We start from the raw sequence: 25,547 nt of genomic DNA, 5'->3' as shown, positions 1-25,547 counted from the left end.
AGCCAGCATATGGAGCTTAGTTGTGCAAAAGATACAATTCTTTTTATTTTCTCATATCCACTTTATTTTTATTGAAGATCTCTACTGGAGTAGTGGAAAGTTGTTCTCAGTTCAATAGGGTTTTATCCTATTCCTTAGAGATTTGGTCAAAGTTCCTGGAGACTTAAAGGTGCAAAGGAATGAGAACAGATAATTCTTTTTATTTTATTTTATTTTATTTTATTTTATTTTATTTTATTTTATTTTATATTTTTGTATATTTTTTATTGGAACCGATATTTTGGTTGGAGCCAATATTTTATTGAACCAATATTTTTATTGGTTCGATTTGCCAACATATAGCATAACACCCAGTGCTCATCCTGTCAAGTGCCTCCCTTAGTGCCCGTCACCCAGTCACCCCATACCCCCGCCCTCCTCCCCTTCCACTACCCCCTGTTCGTTTCCCAGAGTTAGGAGTCTCTCATGCTCTGTCACCCTCTCTAATATTTCCCACTCATTTTCTCTCCTTTCCTCTTTAATCCCTTTCATGATTTTTTTATATTCCCTGTATGAATGAAAGCATATAATGTTTGTCCTTCTCTGATTGACTTACTTCACTCAGAATATACCCTCCAGTTCTATCCATGTTGAAGCAAATGGTGGGTATTTGTCGTTTCTAATGGCTGAGTAATATTCCATTGTATATATACATAGACCACATCTTCTTTATCCATTCATCTTTCGATGGACACCGAGGCTCCTTCCATAATTTGGCTATTGTGGACCAACTGTGGAAGGAGCCTCGGTGTCCATCGAAAGATAATTCTTGATAAGGTCATTGAAGAACCAGCGTATCTAGGGCCATTGTATAGCCATTTTTTCCCTTGGTTCTTTTGTTACCAGGGCTTGCCCCCTTTCCCTCCCCTTCCTGGGACACTACAATACTTAGACTCTTACCTGGCAGGTTATCTCCAGAATAGCTCATCCAAGTTGTTTACAACCAACATATGTGCCTGATAGGTCGACAGCAGACCAGTACAGATCATTCTCTATTTTGAATACCAGTCTATTATTTTCTCCCCACCCCGTAAATAAACTTCTAAGATTTTTTGGGTAGAGACATTTTTAAAAATGAAGAAATTCTCATTCTTGATTTTTCCCCCATTTTCAATCAATTCTCAACATTCTCTAAGGACTTTAGATTTTAGGTGTCTATATCCAGAAGAAACATGAAAGCTCTTTTCTTTCTCATTCCTCCCCTGAAGCTATGAACTTAGGAATTTGAGTGGGGTGGGTTGGGGGACAGAGTGGAAATGGTATGAAAAGTAGTGAATAATTGCTAGGAAAACAATTAGTTAAAATTTATTAAATAATCTAACTGTACATTTTCCAACATATAAAAGATGTCATCAATGATTATTACATTAAATATATGCAATTTAGTTTTAAAATTTTACTTGATTACATTAATCTATGAAATATCTTACTGATTTTTTTCCTTATAGTTAAAGTTTGAATATTAGCTGGCTTCACATGGAGAATATAAAGATTCTGCTGCACCACTTTTGGACCCCAACAGTGAATGTATCATATTACTCTTTTGATATATACTGAAAACCAATTATATGACAATGTTCCAGCGTTGGGAGTGTAGTGGCTCACAAAAAAAGCCTCTGTCCTAATGAAGCTTTGACTTTACTGGGAATAAGGATAATAAAGATGTATACACATTTATAATGTCACCAAAGTACAGGTAAAGGCTATGGGGAAAAAAAGGGGGGGGGAGGCAGGTGAAGGCTTAGAAACTGAATATGGTAATCAGGGACAGTCTTTTACAAGAGCTTTGAAAAAATTAAGAGTGAGCCCTGTGAGTATCTGGAAGAAGTTCCCTGACAAAAGGAGCAAGTGATGGAGGCACTGTGAGAAGGCAGAGTCCCTGGGAAGAGGAGGAGCAGCCTAGAGTGATGGGAGATGGAGAAAAGTTTCAGAGCCAGATCCTGTGGTCAAGTACAGTGATATAGGCCTGGATAAGAACTTTGTATTTTATTCTCAATAAGTGTGATGGGCTTCTGAGAGTTCTTTTTGCTTTCGTTCCTTAGCTTTGTTTCTTAACCAGAGTGTCATGTGTTTCATAAACAGTGCACAATGTCACTACTTTTAGGACTGACAACTTAATTTCAAGGCATATATATTGAAGTATAACCAGGTCTCATTTGCATTCTAAATTTAATAAAAATAGGATGATATATAAATAAAGTGTATAATTTTATTTTTAAGACTAGCAGTTTATAGCACATGAATTTGGTCACAAACATGTATTTAGCTTAGAATATGCTGCACTCTATATCAAGCAAATAGGCTATTTTTCCTCCCTTTAATCACAATGCCTGACAGGTGACAGACATGTTCTATAAAAAATGTAATAAAAAAAACTTTAGAAAACATATTTTTCTTAAAAAAGAAATTTTCAAGTCAGTGTAGTTAGTGCTGGCATCATAGAAAAATATTTGTGAAGATTTTTCTAATGTAAATTGCAAACTTAACCATGTAAGGGTTTCTAAGCTAAATGACTCAACTGGAGACACAAACAGAATACCAGAATTTTTTTGCATGATTAAGTTGTATACTTCAAAAAATGATAACTATGTCAAAACTTATTCCTTGAACTGGCCACTATACATTACTTTTACATCATCTATTTTAAGTATCCCAATAAATCCCTTAGGCTGTATCCTAAGGAAATAATCAGAGATACGAAGAAAAAATTTAGGTTCTAAGATATTTATCCTAGTATGATAAAAGCAAATTTGACAAAATATAAATTCCCAGCAATAAGGTAATAATCAATAGATTGTGGTATTTTGTATCATGAAGTATTACCATGATAATGAATGTTCACTATTCTAAGTATAAAATAAAGGACCGAGCTCTGTGGTTTTTGTGTTCCCATTCAGGTATATCAAGCTGTCAAATTTGATTCTTCAAGAAGTTCCTCTTTTAATATGACAAGTCTAACATTTGTCTTTTCCACTGTTACTATTATTAATCTTAATTTCAGAAATGCAAACACTATTCATTGATTTGCTTGAGGTCTTTTGGGATACTTCCTGGATTACTTTTGTCTACATATACTTCATTTTATTTTAACACTTAGAAAGCTGAATAAGCAGTCACAAGGACTTCTTGTCCCTGTTAAAGCAAAATGTACTATTAGTCTCATCTTTCCCTCAAAGTTTATAGATATATGATTATCTATCTATCTATCTATTATCTATCTATCTATCTATCTATCTATCTATCTATCTATCTATCTAATCTATCTATCAACTATCTATATCATAGAGCTTGTCAAGGTCGTATATTTCTGAGTTTACTTCCTTCTGATTAAACAATAGTATATCTTTTCAATAGCTCATTTTGAACAGAGAAGATCTCACTTGTTATCAGTTTTATTTGATCTTACCTAATTTTTCCATTTTTCTCATATGTGCAGATTATATTGAAGTATGATAGTCAGTCTCTGGAAGTATTGCTCCACTTTATCACTTCACTTCAACCGTATTTTATCTTCCTCTCTGTATTAAAATTAAAATTACCAGGCAGCCGGGGTGGCTCAACGGTTTAGCGCCGCCTTCAGCCCAGGGCCTAATCCTGGAGACCTGGGATCGAGTCCCACCATCGGGCTCCCTGCATGGAGCCTGCTTCTCCCTCTGCCTGTGTCTCTGCCTCTCTCTCTCTGTCTCTCATGAATGAATGAATGAATGAATGAATGAATAAATAAATAAATAAATAAATAAATTTACCAAACATTAGTTTCTTAAATTACCAGTATACTTAACCATTGATAAATTTATAACTTAATGATAATTTATAGGGCAGCCCCGGTGGCGCAGCGGTTTAGCACCTGCAGCCTGGGGTGTGATCCTGGAGATCCGGGATCGAGTCCCACGTCGGGCTCCCTGCAGGGAGCCTGCTTCTCCCTCTGCCTGTGTCTCTGTCTCTCTCTGTGTTGTACATAGATAAATAAATAAATTAAAAAAACAATTTAAAAATGATAATTTATAACTATAAACTTATAATGATATTTATTGCATAAACAAGTGACATATTTTATTAGATGTTTGCATGTTATTGGTAGTAGAATGTATGACATTAAGAAAAACAAATGATAAATTTTAAGTTTTCCTTCTCTGAAATGAATAGTTAACTGAAAATTCAGTATCTGTGTAAACTGTGAATGTGTTTTTGCTAAATTTGCCTACATTAGTGTCATATGTTCTGGCTTTAAATCTCGGAATGGTAAAGTTAGAAGACTAAAGGTTATCATATTTAGTAGCATTACCTATGAGAAATGTACTAAGAAATGAAACCGTAATGAGGCAAATCAACATAATTACTTCTTTTTCATGGTTTGGGTAGCACTTCACAGAAAGAAGGACTATAAAGTAGATGTGAGATATCAGCTCCATAGCATATCTATATAAAGAGTTAGCTGTCATTTGACATCTGCACCAGAGAAAAGTCAGAGAGATTCTTCAAGACAGAATATTTTCTATGTAATGTAAAATTTTGATCTTCCAACAACTGCCTAAACTATGATGAAAGATAATATGTGTTGTAATGGTTACTGGAACAGCCTTTGAAGCCAGCCTTCCTTAGTTCAAATCTTGGATCTGCCATTCACTGTTTAACCCGTCTGCCTCAGTTTCTCTTCGGTAAAATGGGAATAAGAATAATATTATTTATTCACTTCACAGAATTTTCTCAATGTCAAATGAGTGACTAATGTGTATAAAACACTGGGAACTATAGCTGATAATTATACAGTGTTCTTTAAATATGTGCTACTATTATTTTGATCCCTCTTATTATTACCCATTCACTTTTCTCATATTTCAGAAGTATTACCTATGGCTTGTGAGGTGCTGGCAAACATTTCAGAAAAACAAATCAAATAGGAAAACAAACAAAATCAACTCCTGTAGCCAGACTTTAGGAGATTTTACTGACATTTGAAAACTATTTTTGCCATCTAATTCTAAATGCATCTAAGCAAAAGGCTAGCTTTTGTTGTGTTTTAAAAGCTAAGTTTTATGTAAATCTGATCAGAATAAAGAAGGGAGAATATACATTTGGTTAAACTACAAAAATGCTAAAATGTTTAGTCTCCTTTTCCATTCATCATCTAGAAGTAAATTATGGCATGATACACCTTTATAAAATGCTCTTAAATTTTCTCCAGTCTTTTTACATAATCTAAATCCAAAGAACCAGGGATTATTTGAATACAAGCATAACTACAACTGACAAATAATCTTATTTTGTTTTTAAAAGTTCTTGGGACCACAAATGTAAAATAACTTCTTATCAGTTAATATGCCAAACCAACCAGAATGAGTTGTTTAGTGACCTTTATTAAAAAAAATACTTCGGGCAGCCCAGGTGGCCCAGTGGTTTAGCGCCGCCTTCAGCCCGGGGTGTGATCCTGGAGACCCGGGATCGAGTCCTGCATGGGCCTCCCTGCATAGAGCCTGCTTCTCCCTCTGCCTGTGTCTCTGCCTCTCTCTCTGTGTCTGTCATGAATAAATAAATAAAATCTTTAAAAAAATACTTCCTAAAAAGGCATAATATTACTTTAATCTGACAGGATGGAAAGGGAACATCTGCCACATAAACTGTTTTTTTAAACCCTATATTGTATGCATAACCATTGAATCTTTATTCAGATGTCCAAAGTTTCCAGAAATTTTATATGTATACTGAAAAATAATTTATTAAAATTGAATAAAACCAGATCTTATTATAACAACTTTAATTACTTCTTTTTATAAATTCGTTCACTCTAATTATAAAATTAATACACAGTTATAGTAAAATTTTTGAACATTGCAGGCACTCGTTGAGAAAAAAATGACCCTAAACTAAAAATGGCCTTACACAGAAAGCAGCTTATTGGTAGTAAATTTCTTTTTTTCTTTTTTTAAAGATTTTATTTATTTATTCATGAGAGACACAGATTGAGAGAGAGGCAGAGATACAGGCAGAGGGAGAAGCAGGCTCCATGCAGGGAGGCCGATGCGGGACTCGATCCCGGGTGTCCAGGATCACACCCTGGGCCGAAGGCGGCACTAAACCATTGGGCCACCAGAGCTGCCCAGTAAATTTATTTCTAGATTGCTCAGTCTTTGTATATATTCATATAGCTATCTCATCTTGGGTTCCTACCAGATATATAGCCATTTCCTCCTGCTTTTCTAAAATTAAACATTATTCCATGGATATTTCTGTGCTACTCTTTATTTTCAGAAAACCCGATTATAAGGGTTCCATGATAATTATTCATCTAGATTTTATTGGGACTCCAACCTTGTGTGCCTTTTCATATTTCCTTAACTATCTCCTTCTTTCACTTTCTTAGGTGGTAGGCAAACTATTCTAGGTCATGCCTCCCTTTTTTGAACTTGGATGAAACAGTACATTGTGAAGAGCAAAATCCAACTTCCAGAAGGGTCACCAAATTAGCAGGGGATTAGCTACCCTGAGGTCAACTTTGACCAATAGGAAATAAGAAACGGAAGAGATCAGGGCATATAAGTATCCCTCTTTTCTTTCTTCTGTGGACTACTCCCAGGACTGGCTACCTTCAGGAACAGGTCTCATACGCTAAGTCAACATGGCTTCAGAGTTATCTAATCTGTCTTTTTTGTGGCTTAGTTGAACCAGTAGCAAATGTGGCTATTTATTGCTTGACGTTGCTTTGCATCTTAACGCATTTCCTTTTTATCCTTACCCCCACTACACTGGGCTAACAACTCCCAAGTGAAATTTAAGCAAATTAATCCTTCAGGTTTCCACTTTCTTAAGAAAATTAATTTTTCTTAATTTATTTAACAATTTTCATTTCTTGAAGAAGCTATTGCCATTGTTTTGCTATTATAAATATTTAGCATAATAATATATAGCCATTTTGTGCATGTCTTTGACTGCATTTCTTTCTATTTCACAGGACCGATGAGAAATGCCCTTGTTAAGGCTCTTAAAATATTCATTGTAAATGGATTTTTCAGAAAGGTTATGCATATATTTATATATATATATATATATACACATATATACAAACACACACACATAAATATCCCCACAAAAAAGTGAAAAGAATGCTCATTGCCAAAAATGTGTTTATAACTTTAAAATTTGCCAATCCAATGATCTTAAGTGGCATTTAAAAAAATATGTAGGCATTACTGAGATTGAATATTTTTTCATGTATTTACTGGTCATCCATATTCTTTTATAAATTGTCAGTTTGTGTTCCAATTATTTATAGGAAAGTAAGTTTCTGTTGCTTTATAAGTATTCTTTAATAATAACAGCATCCCTTACTGATTTTTTAAGAAATATATTTTATATATCTATATATGCTCTTTTTATGATATTTTAAAAATTATTACATTTAACCATATATACCATTCTGTCACCTACCATTGTGTTCATGTATAGAAAATTATTCCTCATATAAAAAATGGAAATATTCACATATGTTTCATGAAAAATAGCTTTCTGTTTATCACTTATCTAAGTATCCTGGAAACTCTTACTTAATAATATTTCCTTTCCCTATAACTCTTCTAGACTCTGTGCTGGGAACTCTTTACTAATCATAGTCCATTTTTTTTTTTACCATTGGACTGGTATCATACAATTTTAATTAAGGTAGTTTTAGATATATCTAAGTTCAAGCTTTATCAAATTATGTTTTATTATGAGGATAATAAATGTACATGTTAAATAAAAAAATATTACTGAACTGACTAAAATTAAAAAGTGAAAGTGTCTTCCTTTTTCACACACACACACACACACACACACACAATTTAGTCATCTGCAGTTAATGGTTTTTGAGTTTAGGCTCATGGTAATTACCATTATTACTTCAAAAACAGTTTTATGTACCAAATATAAAATGTGTACAGTTTCTTTTCTTAAGATTTTAATTATTTATTCATGAGAGACACAGAGAGAGGCAGAAACATAGGTGGAGGGAGAAGCAGGCTCCCCACAGGAAGCCTGATGCAGGACTCAATCTCAGGATCCCAGGATCACGACCTGAGCTGAAGGTGCCCAATGTGTACAGTTTCTATATACAACATTTACATTACTTCCCTCCTGTTTTCACAGTATTCTTTTTACTTCTGGTAGTTTTATCTATTTTTTTTTATTTAAATGATGTACTTGAATTTGCATTTCTTAATATCTCACCTCTAGAAAATAACTCCCTGTTTTTATTTTTTTTAAGATTTATTTATTTATTTTAGAGAGGAGAGGCAGAGGGACAGAGAGAATCCTGAAGCATACATTTACATTTACAGTCATTTCTCTATAATTTCTTTATAATTTTAAAAGATTTTCTCTATATGTTGATGTTAAAGCCTGAAAAGCAATAAACAGCACTTCTCATTCAACTATCCAAATGTATGCCATACAATTAAGTAGTACAACTGATTAGTCTTTGAATCATTATTTTCTGCAAAGGGGAAAAATACTGTGTATATATATATATATATATATATATATATATATAATGGGTCTTCTTTAAATTTATTTTTTAATTTTCTTGAATTTCCTAGGTCATACTTTGATATCAGTGTTTTTTATATTACATGTTGCCATCTTTCTTTTATGTCTTTGATGTCTTTTCTTTGCCTTTTAAGCAACTTTTTCATAGATATTAGACTTCTCTGTTCTTAAGTGTCTGAAAATACATTTATACATGAATTTGACATTCATGGATGATGAATGATATGACTGGGTACAGAATTCTAGTTTCAAAATATTTATTTTTCATAAAAATTTAAAGATATTGCTTATGTTTTTTTTGTGAAAAATTACCTCCCCACACTTCTCCTTTCATTGCAAATAAAATTTATTTTCCTCTACGAAATCTGTAGGATTTTTATTTTAATGTTGATGATGAAATTTACTTATTCTACTGGGCAGTGAATGGACCCTTTAAATCTGAATATTTACATCTTTCCATAATTCAGGGACTCTTTTTTTCAGTTGATTAGTTCCTCCTTTCTCTGGGGTTACCTGAATCTACACACCATGAATTTACACACTTATCCTTGACTTTGCCTCAACTATTTCGAGAGATTTCTAGATCTGCAATTCAAGCATAAGTTATGTACATTTGTAATTTAGTCCATTGAATTTTAAATATCCAAGAATGTAGTTTACATGTCAGATCTTTTTTGCTTTCATGGTTGATTATTCTTATGTCATGGAAGTAATATTCATCTCAGTTCTCTCAGGATGTGAATTAGATTCAATTTATTTCATTTTTCCTTTGCATGTTTTGATTCCTTAATTCTGTTATTGTTTGTTCTTCTTTGACCATCTCCTTAACACTTTGTGTTTTTCCTCAAGTGCACTGTCATATGTGTTGATTTATTTATATTTTTAAATGAAGTAATTGATTACTTAACATTGGTACACAGCATGCTGGGTTCCACACTAGTGCTGGTTGTGCTTCTCCGATAGAACTTTTCCATAATTAAGGCTGACCACTGATTCTGTGTAAGTAAACAAATATTACTCTGTAGCAGTTATCGACTTTTGTATGGATGGTGAATAGGCAAAGAGGCATACCCAAGGTCTTCATAATTGCTAAACCAAAGAATTTTACTCTGAGAATCAAAATCTCTAATATATTTATCTTTTTTGTCCAACACTTTCCTTTTTATAATCCCTTGAGGCTTGTCTCAACTTCAGTTTAGCTTCCTCGCCAAGACACAATACACTTACTAGTAACCTTGTCCCAGAACAGAATATTTTATCTAGAAAATTTTCTTGGACTTCAGTCTGAGGGAAAAATTCAATACAGCCAGCTGTTCTGTTTATGACTGTAGACAGAGAAGCACAAACATCCCAGGTGTTATCAATAAAGTTTCTTAAAATAATTATCTTGAAGATGACCTACAGCTCAGTCTGTCTTTGATAGTTGTTGACTCTTAGCCTTCTCAGAGTTTCCTTGAGAACATCTGCTTACTTGCCGTGTTAGCTTCACGTTTGGCACTTCTGAATCTGCTATCAGTCTAAACTCATTGGCTTTCTACCTACCAATAATCATCTTATCTAAAAATACAAAGTTGTTTTAATTGACAATTCTATTATAGTTTATATATAATACTTGTACAAATAATAAATATATTAAACATATAATAAAGAAAGAGAGAATTCTTTATGAAGAATTGGCTCCCATAATGATGGAGGTTGAGAACTCCCATGATCTGCCATCTGCAAGCTAGCAGAAATCCCGGGAAATGGTGGTGTAATTAAATCAGTCTTGAGGCCTGAAAACCAAGGGAGCAGATGCTATAAATCCCAGTCCAAGGGCCAGAGAAAATGAGATGAGATGTCCCAGATCATGCAGTGAGGCAATGTTGAGGAGAGGGGTGGTTAAAAAAGCCAAATTCCTAATTCCTCTGCTTTTTGTTCTAATTAGGCCTTCAACTGATTAGCTGATGCCCACCCACATTGGACAGGACAACTACTTTACTGAGTCCATCAATTTAAATGCAAATATCATTCAGAAACATTCTCATAGACATACCCAGAAATTATAATTAATCTGGTCAGATAACTTGACAATTAAACTTAACCATCAAAACTTGATACAAGTCTCTATTCAAATCCTTAGGTCTCAACATAAAGTTGTATAGAATTCTTCATGAAGTTCACATTCAACTTTTATAGTTACACCAAAATTCTACTAGTTTATTATTATTATTATTGATGGGGTATATTTTTCATTATATTTCTACATTATCTTTGATGGTATATAGAATTTTTCATATTTACTTATTTTTTGTTCTCAGCAATAAAATAGATTTTTAGTTGTGATCATTTTTTTCAGATAATTTTCTGAGTTTTCACGTAGATAATATCTTTTACAAATAACAGTAATTTTCTTTACTACTTTCCAACAGCTACATGTCATTTTGTTTTTCCACATTCTTCCATAGGCTAGGAATAGCAGAGAAATACCAAAAAGCATGATAGGAACATCATCTTTCTATGATTTCAGAATGAGAGATGCCAATTCAGTATTTGGTAATACAGATAATACAAAGGTATTCATTATTATGTGAAGCAAGGATCTTTATATTTTCCATCCATTCATTTTTAATTAGAGTTAATATGTCCTTTTATTAATGCCTTTTTGGTACATTGTTCCATTTTTATATTTTTAAATCTCCCACTACTTCAAAAACTGTAAGTATTGAAAGTTTGTCATCTGTAGTCTGATGATTTTCTAACCTTCTACAAGTCTGGGAATGTGATGCTATGCTAGAAAAGAACAACATTAAACTACTATTTAGAATATATTGATCTGTTTACTGGCCAATATGCTCTTAGGGCCATTTCTTACTTTCCTCTTACTATACTCTGCTCAGGGGACTTAGCCCCACAACTGCAAAGCCCATGCTCCTTTACCAATTAGCATCTGACTAATGCTGTCAGATCAATCCTGTCAATGGGAGCCACTAGCAGGAGAGGGTGAATGGAGAGTGGAGACCAGATTCTAGGTTATTTCTCCCACCTATCTGCTTCAGATTACCTTTTTGGTGTGGCTCCATCTCCTTGTGGTTGTAACTTCTAGCAGCATTCCTCCTTCCCAAGTCCCAGTTCCTTACAGAAAGCCCCTACTCCTGTTTCTTTGTACCACTACTTCCTATCCTTGCTCCTCTAGTACTAGGTTTAGCCGTGGCTTCCTCCTGTGCTAATAGCCAAATTGCCTCATGGTCCCTTGTTTGCCCTTTCAGTTCTTCTAATACTTTTTGGACATAATATTCCCAATATTAAATTTTCTCTACTGAACTCTATAGCTTAAATTCTCTCTGCCTGGCTTCTGACTGATATATGCTTTTAAATTAAAATTGTTATTTAATAATCAGCTGAACAGGTGATGGGGCAAAAATCAAGCAAGACATAATTACAAGAAAAAATTAAAATATAATTTGAAAATAGAGACTTTGACATTTCCTTCTGCTCCTCTTTATATCTAATAATTCTATCATCCAACTAAAAAAGTACTTTAATACCTAGTAAATGAAATAATATTATAAAAAGGGAGATTCACCAGCTCATATATATTGACTTGTGTACCTTAATTCTCAGCCCAAATCTATAAGCTGGATTGCCTCATATGTACCAGAAAAATCATTTAGCTTAATTCTGTTTATGTTTGATAAATAATATACAATCAGTGTACCAGAAGAACATTTTCTTAGAGTATTAGAAAGAGTATTAGAAAAGCTTTCCTACTTTATTTTTTTAAAATATTTTATTTATTTATTCATAATAGTCACAGAGAGAGAGAGAGAGAGAGGCAGAGACACAGGCAGAGGGAGAAGCAGGCTCCATGCAGGGAGCCCGATGTGGGATTTGACCCCGGGTCTCCAGGATCGCGCCCTGGGCCAAAGGCAGGCGCTAAACTGCTGCACCACCCAGGGATCCCGCTTTCCTACTTTAAAAGTATACTTTCATCAAAAGTCTTCAGGATACATAAGTAAACACAGAAATATCATATAATAAAAAAGTAACTCTCAACCATATTGGGTTTGCACTTTTAATATATGATCCTATATTTTTAACATACTTTTCTTAGATTAGTCATGTTAAATTCTTAAAAGGCCTATTTTTATATTTTATGGGGAAGGCAGAATGAAATTAACAAATACAAGTATATTTTAAAATTGGATTAATTTGCTAATACTTTTAGATGAGAGAATGGAAAGAAATTAATATGGAAGAATACATGGATAGCACAGAAATAATTTGGTTTCATATCCCTTTATTTATTGAACTAGATTTATTTTACATCTATACTTTCCTTCAAATGTTAGCCTTTATTTAAATAATCAAAGGCTTTTGCTAATACATTCAACTCATATAGGATTTAATCTCATTTAATTAATTAAAACTATTCTAACGACATACTTCATACACCTTTGAATAAAGGTAATACCATGACTTAGCTAACTTCAGAAAACTACCTTTATCCGAAGGTCTAATTTTGAGAGAATTTGGATTTATGGTATTATGTGTTATAATAATAAACTCAATATCAAGAATTAGAATTATCAGAAAATTTTTAAATGGGGTCAGCATGTAAGTTTTCATAATGCATAGAAGGAGATAAAATCTGAAGTATTTCAGAGGTGTATTTGAAAGTTATTTTGAAGACTGTAAGATTGCCATAAAAAAGAAACAATTGCTGCATCTCCTTAATATATTCTTCTTTCTTTAATGAGTTTTCAAAAGTGATATATTGGTTACTTTCACCTCCTTCACCTCTTTTTTCCACATCTGTACATGCCATTTCTGCCCAAGACATTTATTTGAATTATTTAAGGATTCCATTTAAAAATGAGGCTTGCGGTAGTGGAGAAAGCCTAGGAACGATGCATTCTTCCCTGGAAAACAGAGTGGAGGGGAAAGGTGGGATTGGACATGGAGTTGGCTTATAAGCATATCCTTAGCTGGGATGAGGAGAAAGAAACACCAATTTCTCAAATCAATCCTTTCCATCCTCAGGACTTTGAGTACTTAATGTCATTGTCTCTACCAGATAACTCACCACACTGCTACACAAGTATCTCTTTGTTGCACAGTTATCATCATGGGACCCTGGTATCTCTGAGAACAGGGACAGCATGTTCTGTATCCCCAGTACAGAGGATGGTGCTTGCCACATAACATATATTTAATAAAAGTTGTTAGGTAAAAAAAAAAAAAAAAAAAAGTTGTTAGGTAAAGTAATTAAATGCCCAGCTAAGAAGTGTAGCATAGTGCAGGATTTCCACTATGTCAGTGCTTTTTTTTTTGAGTTCTTTCTAGAATGGTTTCTAGTATTGATTTTTTAGAGACACACATGGATAACCATCTACTTTGCCAGCAGCCAAGTATGTTTAGCTTTCTGCTTAGCCTTTATATTAAGTTATATATTTTAATAGTTACATTTAAAAGGACCTGTAAGTAATTTTTTCACAACCAAAATCAAAGCAAACAGAATTTAAGGGCTATTAGAAACTTACAAAGAGCTTTTAGCATATTATCAAATATTTAATTCTTGTTAAACCTACACCAATTTCTGTATTTTCTAGATAAAGTTTCATATATAGTCTTTGCCCTGGAAAATTTACAGGCAAAGGAAGCCTAAACAGAAATGGGACACGCACTTTTTGTCAACACTTAACAATATTATAAGATGTCAATACTATAAGATGATGACTAAGAAAGGCCTATAAAGTACACTGAAATGGTAGACCGCATAATTGAGAACCTGAAATGGTACCACATAATCTAGAACCTGCATCCTAATATACATAAATAAAAAATCTGAAGAAGAAAAAAACATATAATCAGAAAGCTAACAACATGATGAGGAAATAGAAACACCATATCTTGGAGAAGACAGAAATTAATAGGTGAAAGCAGTACTTGCAATGCTATATGCTACCCTTTGCAGGTGGCTAAGAGGGCAACAATAGCTGTGATAGGCTCAAAGGCTAAGTGAGCAAAAGATAAATTTCAGGTCCTGCCAAGATGGAGAACAGTTTTGTAACCTACCTGTCATTTAGGATAGTTCCTGGGATCCTGGAAACTAGGAGCAATTATGAACCAGAAAGAAATCTGTCCTTGCATGGACTGAAGCATAGTTTTAGGTCATCTAGTTTCTAAAAAATCTCAAACTCTAAAATTGGATTACGGTGATCTTAGATTGCTAAAGCCTCCAAACACTTGGCAGTAGGGGGGAAAATCTCCCTGGAAGCTATTAGCACAAATACATGAAATCATCATATTCATGTACAGAATACAATAAAATGTCTAAATAAGTGTAATCAAACAACGGATCTATACACAACAAAAAATAACCCAGTACATGATGAGACAAGATGATTGACAGTCCTACAATTAGTACAGATACTATATATAACACACAGAAACTATAAATCAACTATGCTATCCATGATCACAGAGCTAAGTGCTGAACTTAAAATATTCAGCAAGAAACAGCAAAGTATAAAAAGTAACAATACAATTTCAAAAAGAACCAATCAGAAATTCTAGAACAGCAAGATACAATGATCAAAATTAAGAAGGTAAAGGATGGATTTTATAGCATACTTAATTTAGCTGGAAAAGAAAAAAAAAACTATTGTGATTTGTAAGATGGGTCAGAAAAAAACACCCAGAATGAATCAGGAAGAGAAAAAAGTAAATGAAATATAGAAGAAAGGCTAAGAGACAGAGAATACAATTAAAAGTTTTAAAATACATCTAATGGGAGTTCAAAAGAAGAGAGAAAGAAAATGAGACTTAAAAAATGGCTATAAATTTTCTAAAACTAGGGACGCCTGGGTGGCTCAGTGGGTAAGCCTCTGCCTTTGGCTCAGGGCATGATCCCGGGATCCAAGGATCAAGTCCCACATCAGGCTTCCTGTATGGAGCCTGCTTCTCCCTCTGCCTATGTCTCTGCCTCTCTGTCTCTGTGCCTTTCATGAATATATAAATAAATAAAATCCTTAAAATTTTTTTCTAAAACTAATAGAACATATCAACCCATACATTCAAGAATCCCAATGAATCCCACAAAAGATAAAAGAAATTCAGACATATGTACAATATATCTGTGGGAAATCAAAGCAAAAAATAAGTAACATCTTTAAAAAAACTCACGGGAGAATCACATTTAGAGGATCAACAAAGGGCAGCTTCCTTTGTAACATCAACAATGAAAGCCAGGAGCCAATGGGATTATAGCTTCAAAGTATTAAAATGATCACAAACACAGAATTACATATTCTACAAAAATATCTTTCAAAAATTAACAGAAAATAAAGACACCGACTGGCAAACAGAATCATGAGACTCCATCACCAATTGTCTTATAATAAAGGAAATAACAAAAAGTGTTTCTAAGGTAAAAAAAAAATCCTAAATATAAAGTCTGAGATGCAGGAAGGAAACAAAACTATAAATATGAGGAAATCTAAATCAACATAGAGTACATGAAATAAAAAATAATAATAGCTGTCAGTGCTTAACATTAAAGAATTAAACCCCATAGGAATAACATATACATAAGTCAAAATGGAGGTAATTGTAGTTAAAGTAAACTACATTGCCCACATTTTCTAAGAAGAGGGTAAAAATCAACAAATACTAGTCTTTGGTACTTCAGGGTTGCATGCTGTAATTTCTAGAGAAAAAGGAATTGAAGAAATAAAGAATATCATACTATAAATATCATAGAAAGGGAAAAATACATAATACCATGTTCAATGCAAAAAAAATATAAGGAAGGTGAGAAAGCCTAATAAAAAATGTAGGACAATATGAATGCAAGTAATAATTTAGTATTTATAAACCTCAATACATTCGTTTATTTAAGAAATGTAATGAATGCACTAATTAAAGGAAAAGAGATTCAGACTTGACTTAAAAAATCAATCATGTGCTGGGGTGCTGGGTAGCTCAGTTGATTAGGCATCTGACTTTTGATTTTGCCTCAGGTCATCATCTCAGGATTGTGAGATGGAGCCCCATGTTGAGCTCCACTCTGGACATGGAGCCTGCTTAAGATTTTCTCTCTCTCTCTTTATTTCTCTCCCTCTTTCCTTTTCTCACCCCCAAAGATCAACCACATGCTATTTACAAGGGAGTTATCTGAAACAAGCGGATATAATAATATTGAAAAAGCATGGAAAAAGTAAATGTACTATGTAAATCCCAATCAAAATAACTCAAGTATATTAGTATTATTATTTTTTTATAAATCTTTTTTTAAAGATTTTTTATTTATTTATTCATAGAGACAGAGAGAGAGAGAGAGGCAGAGACACAGGCAGAGGGAGAAGCAGGCTCCATGCAGGGAGCCTGACATGGGACTCGATCCAGGGTCTCCAGGATCATGCCCTGGGCCACAGGCGGTGCTAAACCGCTGCACCACCGGGGCTGCCCAGTATATTAGTATTAGATAAAATATATTTTAAAGCAAAAAAGCAATATTAGATATAAATATTATTTCTGAATGATCAAAAATTTGATTTGATGGGAAGAAGAATCATTATACCTCAAATAAAATGTACTCTGCATACACAGGCAAAATTTGACAAAATTACAGAAGGTGTAGAAAAATCTATAAAAACAGTGAAAGATTTTAGTATATGTCCCTGAACTGATAGATCAAGCAGGAAAAACATTTATAAAATATAGAATATATTAAGAGTTTTAAATTTGATGTAAAGGATATACAGATAATATTTTATCCAGTGAATTCATCACGCACATTTTTTTTCAGGCACACCGGGAACACTTAAAATAACTAACTATACATACCAGGCCACAAAATAACTTTAAGAAAATTTCAGAGAATTAAAATAATGAAAGGCATAGTCACTAATCTTTGTAATTAAATGAAAATATCAATAATAAATAAATCAGGGCAGCCCCGGTGGCACAGCGGTTTAGTGCCACCTGCAGCCCAGGGTGTGATACTGGAGACTCAGGATCGAGTCCCACATCAGGCTCCCTGCATGGAGCCTGCTTCTTCCTCTGCCTGTGTCTCTGCCTCTCTCTCTCTCTCTGTCGCTCATGAATAAATAAATAAAATCTTAAAAAATAATAATAAATCAGAATCTCCTCTAACTTTAGAAATTATAAATACAGTGTTAAATAAACCATGGAAAAAAAGAAAAAAAAACAAAACAGAAATTAGAATGTATCTTGAAATAAATGAAAATAAAAATACAGCATGACATTTAGAGAATACTCAATGTATACTTAAAGGGAATGTTACAGTTTTAAAGCCAAATTTCAGAGATGAGGAGAGGGTGAAAATTGATAAGCTAACAAAAAATAGCATCCATCTCAAGGAAATAGCAAAAGAAAAGCAAAATAAACCCAAAGAATATAAAACAAAACATGTCATAGATAAGAAGATAAAAATCAATGAAATAGAGTTCAAATAAATAAAGTACCAACAAACCAAAAGTTAATTCCCTAAAAAGACTAATTAAATGGATAAACTCTTGAAGAGAAATCAAGAAAAAGTGAAAGCATAAGAAAGCCACTGTTAGAATGAAAAAAGAATATCAGATCCAACACATATCAAAAATACTGTATTACAAAAAACTTCTTAAACTAGATGAATTCCTAGAGAAATGCATCTTCCTAAAATTGACATAAAAAGAAATAGAAAATCTGAATAGTAATGAAATTAAACAGAATCCATAATTTAATTTCCCTCAAAGCAAATTCCAGAACCAAGCAGCTTCATTAAGGATGAAAAAAACATTACATAAAAACATTTCCAAAAAAAAAAAAACCACATTTCCAAAGAATAGAAAAATAGGGGACATCTCAACTCATTTTATGAGAGCAGCATAAATGTAACACCAAACCTTGGCAAGGACATTATGAAAAATAATATTATAGCTAATTTCTTTCATAAGTACAGATGCAACAATCTTAAAATATCAGAAAATTAAATACAATGATAAAAAGATAGTAAATAATAATAATTATTATTATTGTATTATAATAATAAAATGAATATACATCATTATCAGATGAGGTTTATTCCAAGAATGCAAGATTTCTTTAACATTAAAAATACCAAAAATTTTAACTCAAAAACATGAACAGGACCAAAAGGAGAAAATCACATATATCAATGAAGAAAATGTATTTGAGAAAAGTTACTATCCATTTTTAAAAAAGATTTATTTATGTATTTGACAGAGAGAAAAAGAAAAAAGAGATAGTGTGGAAGGGTAGGGACAGAGGGTGAGGGAGAGAAAATCGTGAGCAGACTCCCCACTGAGGATGGAGCCTGACAGGGTGCTTGATTTCATGATCTGAGGTCACCGCCTGAGCCAAAACCAAGAGTCAGGTGCTTAGCCAATTGCACCACCCAAGCATCCCAGTTAATAGTTATTATTAACAAACACTTATTAATCTAGAAAAGGAAATTTCCTGAATTGAATAAAAAGGGTCTAAATTTCTAGAGCAAACATTGTAGTTATCGTGAAATATTTTAAGTTTTTCCCTTGAACTCAGAAACAAGACAAATGTGCCTATTTATAACACTGTCATCACTTATATCTAAGATTTTGAAGGTTATCCCAGCCACTATAAGGAGCAGGAACACATACATATATACATAAAGACATAAGGATTCAACAAAACAATTAAATGTTTATTAACTTTTATTAATAACCATATAAAGTCCTGCATACAATTTTAAAAGGATCTACACACGAAATATTTAAAATGAATAAGGAACGTTATCAAGTTTGTGGGATACAAGTTGTTATAAACAAATTAATTGTATCATTATATTATGGTTTGTAAACAAAAATGAGATTAATAAAAGCATGTACAAAGTCACCTAGGGGGCACCTGGATGGCTCAGATAGTTAAGCATCCAAATTTGATTTCATCTAAGTCATGATCTCAGGGTCGTGGGAGGAAGCCCTGTGCCAGGCTCTGGGATCAGCATGAAGTCTAATTGAGATTCTCTTTCCCTCTGCCTCGGGCCTTCCCCCCACTCATGCTCTCTCTCTTTCAAAATAAATAAATAAAATATTTTTAAAAACATAAAATACTCAGAAATAAGTTTAAGAAATATACACAAGATGACATCACAAAATATAGCTGAGAGAAATTAAATAAGAGCTAAATACAAAAAAAGATGAACTAAATAATTATTCACTGATTGCAGAACTGAATGATTTAAAGATGTCAAATCTCCTTCAACTGAATATTAGATTCAATGCACTCCCAATCAAAATTTCTGCAGTTTTCTTTTTTAAAAATGGAAATTGACACACTGATTCTAAATGTGTATGGAAGCACAAAAGGCCAAGTACAGTCAAGGCAATCTTGAAGAAGAATAAAACTTAGTAACTTACACTACCAGATATCAAAAATGATTTAAAAACTACATAATTAGACAATGTGTTATTTACAAAAGAACAATAAAATAGGCCAACAGAAAAAACTAGAGAGTTCTAAAATGACCCACATATGCACAACAACTTGATTTATGACAACTGAATGCAGCAGGGAAAGAAGTGTCTATTTGTAAAAGGTCCTGGAACAATTAAACATTTATGAGAAAAAATAACTCATAATTTCTAACTCACACAATAAAAAAATCAGTTCTAGATGTACTGTGTATCTGCAAAAGTTAAAACAATGTAGTGTTTAGAAGAAAATGTCCCAGAATAAGCAACAGTTTCTCAAACAGGACACAAAAAACAATAATCACAATGAGAAAAACTAATAAAATAGAGTACATCAAGATTGATATACTTTTGGTATCAAAATGCCCTATTAAAAGAATGAAAAAAGAAGCCAAGAATTGGGAAAAGATAAGTATAGCACGAACTTCCAACAAAGTTCTTATGTTTAAAGTACAGAGAACTTCCATAAAACAATAGAAAAAAGAGAGATAACCCAATAGAAAAAATAGACAAAAGACTCAAATCAGCACTTTGAACAGAGGATATCCAAATGGTCAATAACCATATGAAAAACAGTCATTTTCATTGATTCAATTTACATAAAGTTCAAAAACTTGGCAAACTTATTTTTTAGAACTTTTAAAACAAGGTAGTAATGTTTTAGAAGGCATAGCAATTGGAAAGAGCTATGTTGGGGGCTTTTGAGTTTTAGAAACAGATCGTCATGTCTGCAGTAATTTTTTTTTTCACATTACTGTCTCTGCTGTAGTTCTTTTTCTTGATCTGGATGATGGTTACATGGATGTGTTCACTTTGTGAAAATACACTGAGCTATAACTATAGTTAGCTCACTTTTTTGTTTTTATATACATTATACTTCAAAAATAAGTGTATAAACACGCTAACAAACTAAAGCAACAACAACAAAGACTTCACTGTGTGAATAAGAATAATTTCAGGCAAAATCCAAATTGTAGACCAGCTGTTTATGATTTGGCCTAGTAGATATATCCTAAATTTAAGGGTTAAAAAAACACGGGAGGGCAGCCCGGGTGGCTCAGTGGTTTAGCACCGCCTTCAGCCCAGGGCATGATCCTGGAGACCCGGGATCGAGTCCCACGTTGGGCTCCCTGCATGGAGCCTGCTTCTCCCTCTGCCTTTCCCTCTGTCTCTGCCTTTCTCTCTTTCTCTCTCATGAATAAATAAATAAAATCTTTTAAAAAAATAAAAATTAAAAAATAAAAAAAACACTGGAAGAATACTAAAGGTCATTCAGGAGAAAGAGCAACCTTTATAATATGACCTCAAATTCAGAAAATATATATAAATGATAAATATGACAGATTTAACTACAAAATATTAAAATTCTGTATGTAAAATAAATGAACAAAGTAAAAATATAAATTGGGAAAGTGTTTGCAACAGATACTATAAAAAGTCTAAAATACTGTAAACAAAATATATCTAATAGGCTCTTTTTTATAGTTAATACTTTTTGTCTTTTATTCAACATGTTCCACTTATGAAAATGTAATGGCTTTTTTTTTTGTATATTTTTATTTAACTATCAGTTACTTAACATACAATGTAATATCAGTTTCAGGTGCAGAATTTATGGATTCATCACTTACATACAATACCCAGGGGTCATTACAAATGCTCTCCTTAATCCCCATCACCTATTTAACCCATCCCCCCACCCACCTCCCTCCAGCAACCCTCAGTTTGTTCTCCGTAATTAAGAGACTGTTTCTTGGTTTGCCTCTCTTTATTCTCCCTTATGTTTGTCTGTTTTGTTTCTTAAATTCCACATGAGTGAAATCATATGGTATTCTAAGGGATACATGTAGCCCAATGTTTATAGCAGCATTACCAACAATAACCAAATTATGGAAAGAGCCCAAACGTACACCGATAGATGAGTGAAATAAGATGTGAATATATATATATACACACACATATATATACATATATATGAATATTACTCAGCCATTAAGAAGAATGAAATCTTGACATTTGTAATGACATGGATAGAGCTAAAGAGTATTATGCTAAGCGAAATAACTCAGTCAGAGATAGGCTACGTCTTGATAGGAAATTATGGATGATTTTTATTTCTTCTTTAGACAGCTCCCTACTTTCAAAAATAAGGATGCCTTGTTTTAATATCTGAACAGTATACAATGAATTTTTCTAAAATATGTTTTAAAAATATATTCATAAATCAAGAAATCGCAACTTCCTCTCAGAAGTATTCTTATTTCCTAATACCAGGTAATTTTTATTTCATAAATTAGCACTTTGGTTTACCTATTATTATCACCCATTATTTCATGCTACCATACTCATTCTGGGTGAGCATATCTCTTGATATTCTTATTACTGCATATCTCTTATCAAGCATATCTCTTGATATTCTTATTCTTATTACTTATTACTGTCTTCTCAAATATTTTGTGTATCCTTGAAATCTTAAATATATACATAACTAACATCTTACTAAAAATACTACTTCTTATAGTCAACAAATGAACAGCAGACTTTCTTGTAAAAAAAACATCTTTTAAAGTGATAAAAATCAGTTACCTTAACCACATGCTATAGTAAAAATCAAGAAAAAGGTGTGCACTCCTGGGAAATTGCCATTTTGATAATTTTTGTGAAACAAATTTGACTGAAAAAGTCTAGTTTTCTTAACTATTAATATCATAGAGGGATAATAATTTTCTACCTTACAGTCTCTTCCAATCTTGTGAGCTTTGCTTCATTGTGACTGTCATCAACTGAAATATTGACACTTCTTATTGCAGTATTTAATTGTCCCACCATTCAAATATTAAACCATGAGCTCTCACTATTTGTTTCTATACCAACTTAAAGACTGTTTCCTCAAAAAGTTTTCAAGTTATTTTCATAATACACCCTCATTATGATTGTTATATTTCATGAGCCAATACGATTTATGTACCCATAACAGGGTTTGTGGCCTTCTTCCAATGTCCCTTGAGACATAATCACCTACACACGAGTTGTGTTTACGATTTGTAAACAAGGAAATCATTACTAGCTTGAAAATTTTAATGCAAAGTTCTAAATACCTGAAATTAAAGATTAACATTTTTGTTTGGGAATTGATATGGGGGGAACCACACAGATCTTGAGTTCAAACTAGGTATTCATATATCAAATTAACCATGAAAACCACAAAAGATAAGCATTTTAGAAATAGACGGTATGTCTGCAACATTTTTCTTACAGAACTATGTCTGCTGTGGTTTCTTCCTCAGTTATTAATGTTACCATGACACTCAGTTGACATTTTAAAGTTATTAATAACAGAGCCACATGTCAATGAACATCTTTTTGTCAGGGTATCAACCAAAACTATGAATGTGAATGACTGGATTCTAACCTGGCTTTTTCTTCTGTAGTTCATTCTACCTTCTTTTCCAGGATCTGAGATTAAGTCCTCTAATTCGCTGGATGAAAGCTAGGCCATTCAGTTTTGTCTTTCAGTTGACTCTAGTTCCCAATAAGTAAACAACTCAAAAAAGAAAATTAATGTGAGAGTAAAATATTGGAGTTTCATAAGCTAATAAACATCATTCAAGTATGTAGTCTATGTAATGTATGAGGGTTATTCCCCAATGTATTCTAGAAGTTCTAAATAAACTTAAAGACTCGAGGGTCTGCCGGTGGCATTTATAATTCATTTTTTCTAACAATGTTCTATTCAGCAAATATTTATTACATGTTTACTGTTTACTATGTGCAAGACACAGCTATAGATATTGCAAACAATATGAAGGTGAGTGAGGTACAATTCTTACAGAATGTGAGTATATATGTTGATTTGGTTCTTACATGAAATACCTCTTCTAATTATTTTTTCTTCTAAATTAATGGTATAGTACCTTCAACATATTAATAGTTTTGGAACTTGTAGATAGAAATGAGAACCAGCTCCCCTACCACATTCCCATCACCCAATTAATGTATTATTTAAATAATACCTTTAATTAGCAAATGAATATTATGTCTACATTACATCAAATATTTTGTCATTTCCAAAATTTTAATTCTTAATCAGTGAGTTGTTAACTTGTTTCCAAACTACAAGCTGTTAAGAAACGTAAGTACTTAGAGGATAAAAGGACAGATTAACTATTAATGTAATGTGCCTGCAATAGTTGACACCCTACTTAGCATGACCATTATGTACTACAGCCTACAAAATTATTCTTCATGCTCCCACAGCAGAGCTAGAGTGCCATATGGCCATGCTTGTTTTTCGTCAAATAATTTTTACATAAACAGCTGGTGAACTGTTTTTATTGTAACAGTGCACATATTTTTTGAGACAGTTGGGAAGGATTGATGCAACTCTAGTCACTGCCTGTTTTTATGTCCACATTAAGGAGAAATTCAAATTTATATTTTTAAAAATGTGGACTTTTGTATTCTTGTCACCATGGTCAGTTCACAAGAAAGATTTTTAATGTAGTGCAGGAATTATTGGCATGTTTATAAACTTGCATCAAGAAACAGAAATTAATCATAAGGGATCTTCAACTTAGATGGCATATTCAGTATTTTTATTTTTACACCCTCATGAATTTTTAGAGGCAGAGCTGATATGTTTTGGACTATTTTATAGGCAGTTTTAATATGACTATATTTGGTTTTGAAACATAGCTTCAACACATTTTGATAAGTGATATAATAACCAGAAGATTTTTAGCAGTTTTGTGTGTATCTGTGATTTGAGTTGATTTAAAGACTATCTGATCCAAAAGTACCCCCCATCCTCTTCAACAAGAAACTTTATCTGTTAAAACACTAGTGGTTTCAAAAATGCAACTAGAGCATTTTCTTTTGAAATCTAAGGTAATGATAACCACTCTGCACGTTTTTGTAAGGGGATTATCATAGTGCCTAGAATGTTAAATACCAGTTTATATTTAATACTTTAAATATTTCCCTGTAACCAGAAGCTACTCCCATTAGAACACTGGTAAGGATTCATCTCACTAATTCCTTATTCACAGGATATTAGAGACCATAAAATATGTTTCATTAAAGAAGGAAATGCATGCTTATCATTGTGCCACTAAAAAGCTTAGGACCTTGGGGTCAGAACAATAACATACTAATGGTAAGTGTGTGTATAATGTAAGAGGAAGGAAGATTTTTTCAAACCCTACAGGTTTATTATTTATTTATTATATTTACCTATCTTCCCTTTATATCTTTGATTAATTCCACTTAGGGACACATAGAAATTTTAACAGAATATTTTATTTTGATATACAAAATAGCAAAACAAAGGATCTTTTATTTTGTCTAAGCCTTAACTTTCCATTGAAGAAACTCACCTGGAATAAGTTTTATAATAAAAAGTACGTTTTGTGAGTAAGTTGTCATTTAAACATATAATACTTGAAATCCAGTTGTTTAAGTGGATCTTAATTTACGTCCTACTGTTTACTTTCTCCCAATAAAATATACACCAGATGGATGTTAACAAAA

General features: G+C 32.8%; 1 protein-coding gene and 1 long non-coding RNA gene across 4 annotated transcripts in view; one reads left to right on the top strand and one right to left on the bottom strand.

Annotated features, from left to right (window-relative positions):
- The window catches only part of LOC144309130 (melanoma-associated antigen B10-like), a 46,012-nt gene that overhangs the window by 4,946 nt on the left and 15,519 nt on the right, over window positions 1-25,547 (top strand). The gene's annotated exons all lie outside the window — the stretch shown is intronic.
- Window positions 3,814-25,547, bottom strand: part of LOC144309132 (uncharacterized) — a 34,565-nt gene continuing 12,831 nt past the window's right edge. For both annotated transcript variants that reach the window (XR_013375230.1, XR_013375232.1), the window contains exons 3-4: window positions 23,431-23,562; window positions 3,814-3,986 (exon numbers count right to left, since the gene is read on the bottom strand). This is a non-coding gene — a long non-coding RNA (uncharacterized LOC144309132). The remainder of the gene's footprint in view (window positions 3,987-23,430; window positions 23,563-25,547) is intronic.

The sequence above is a fragment of the Canis aureus genome, chromosome X, assembly GCF_053574225.1.
Source record: "Canis aureus isolate CA01 chromosome X, VMU_Caureus_v.1.0, whole genome shotgun sequence".
Classification (NCBI taxonomy): Eukaryota; Metazoa; Chordata; class Mammalia; order Carnivora; family Canidae; genus Canis; species Canis aureus.
This window is presented reverse-complemented; position numbering and strand designations above follow the sequence as displayed.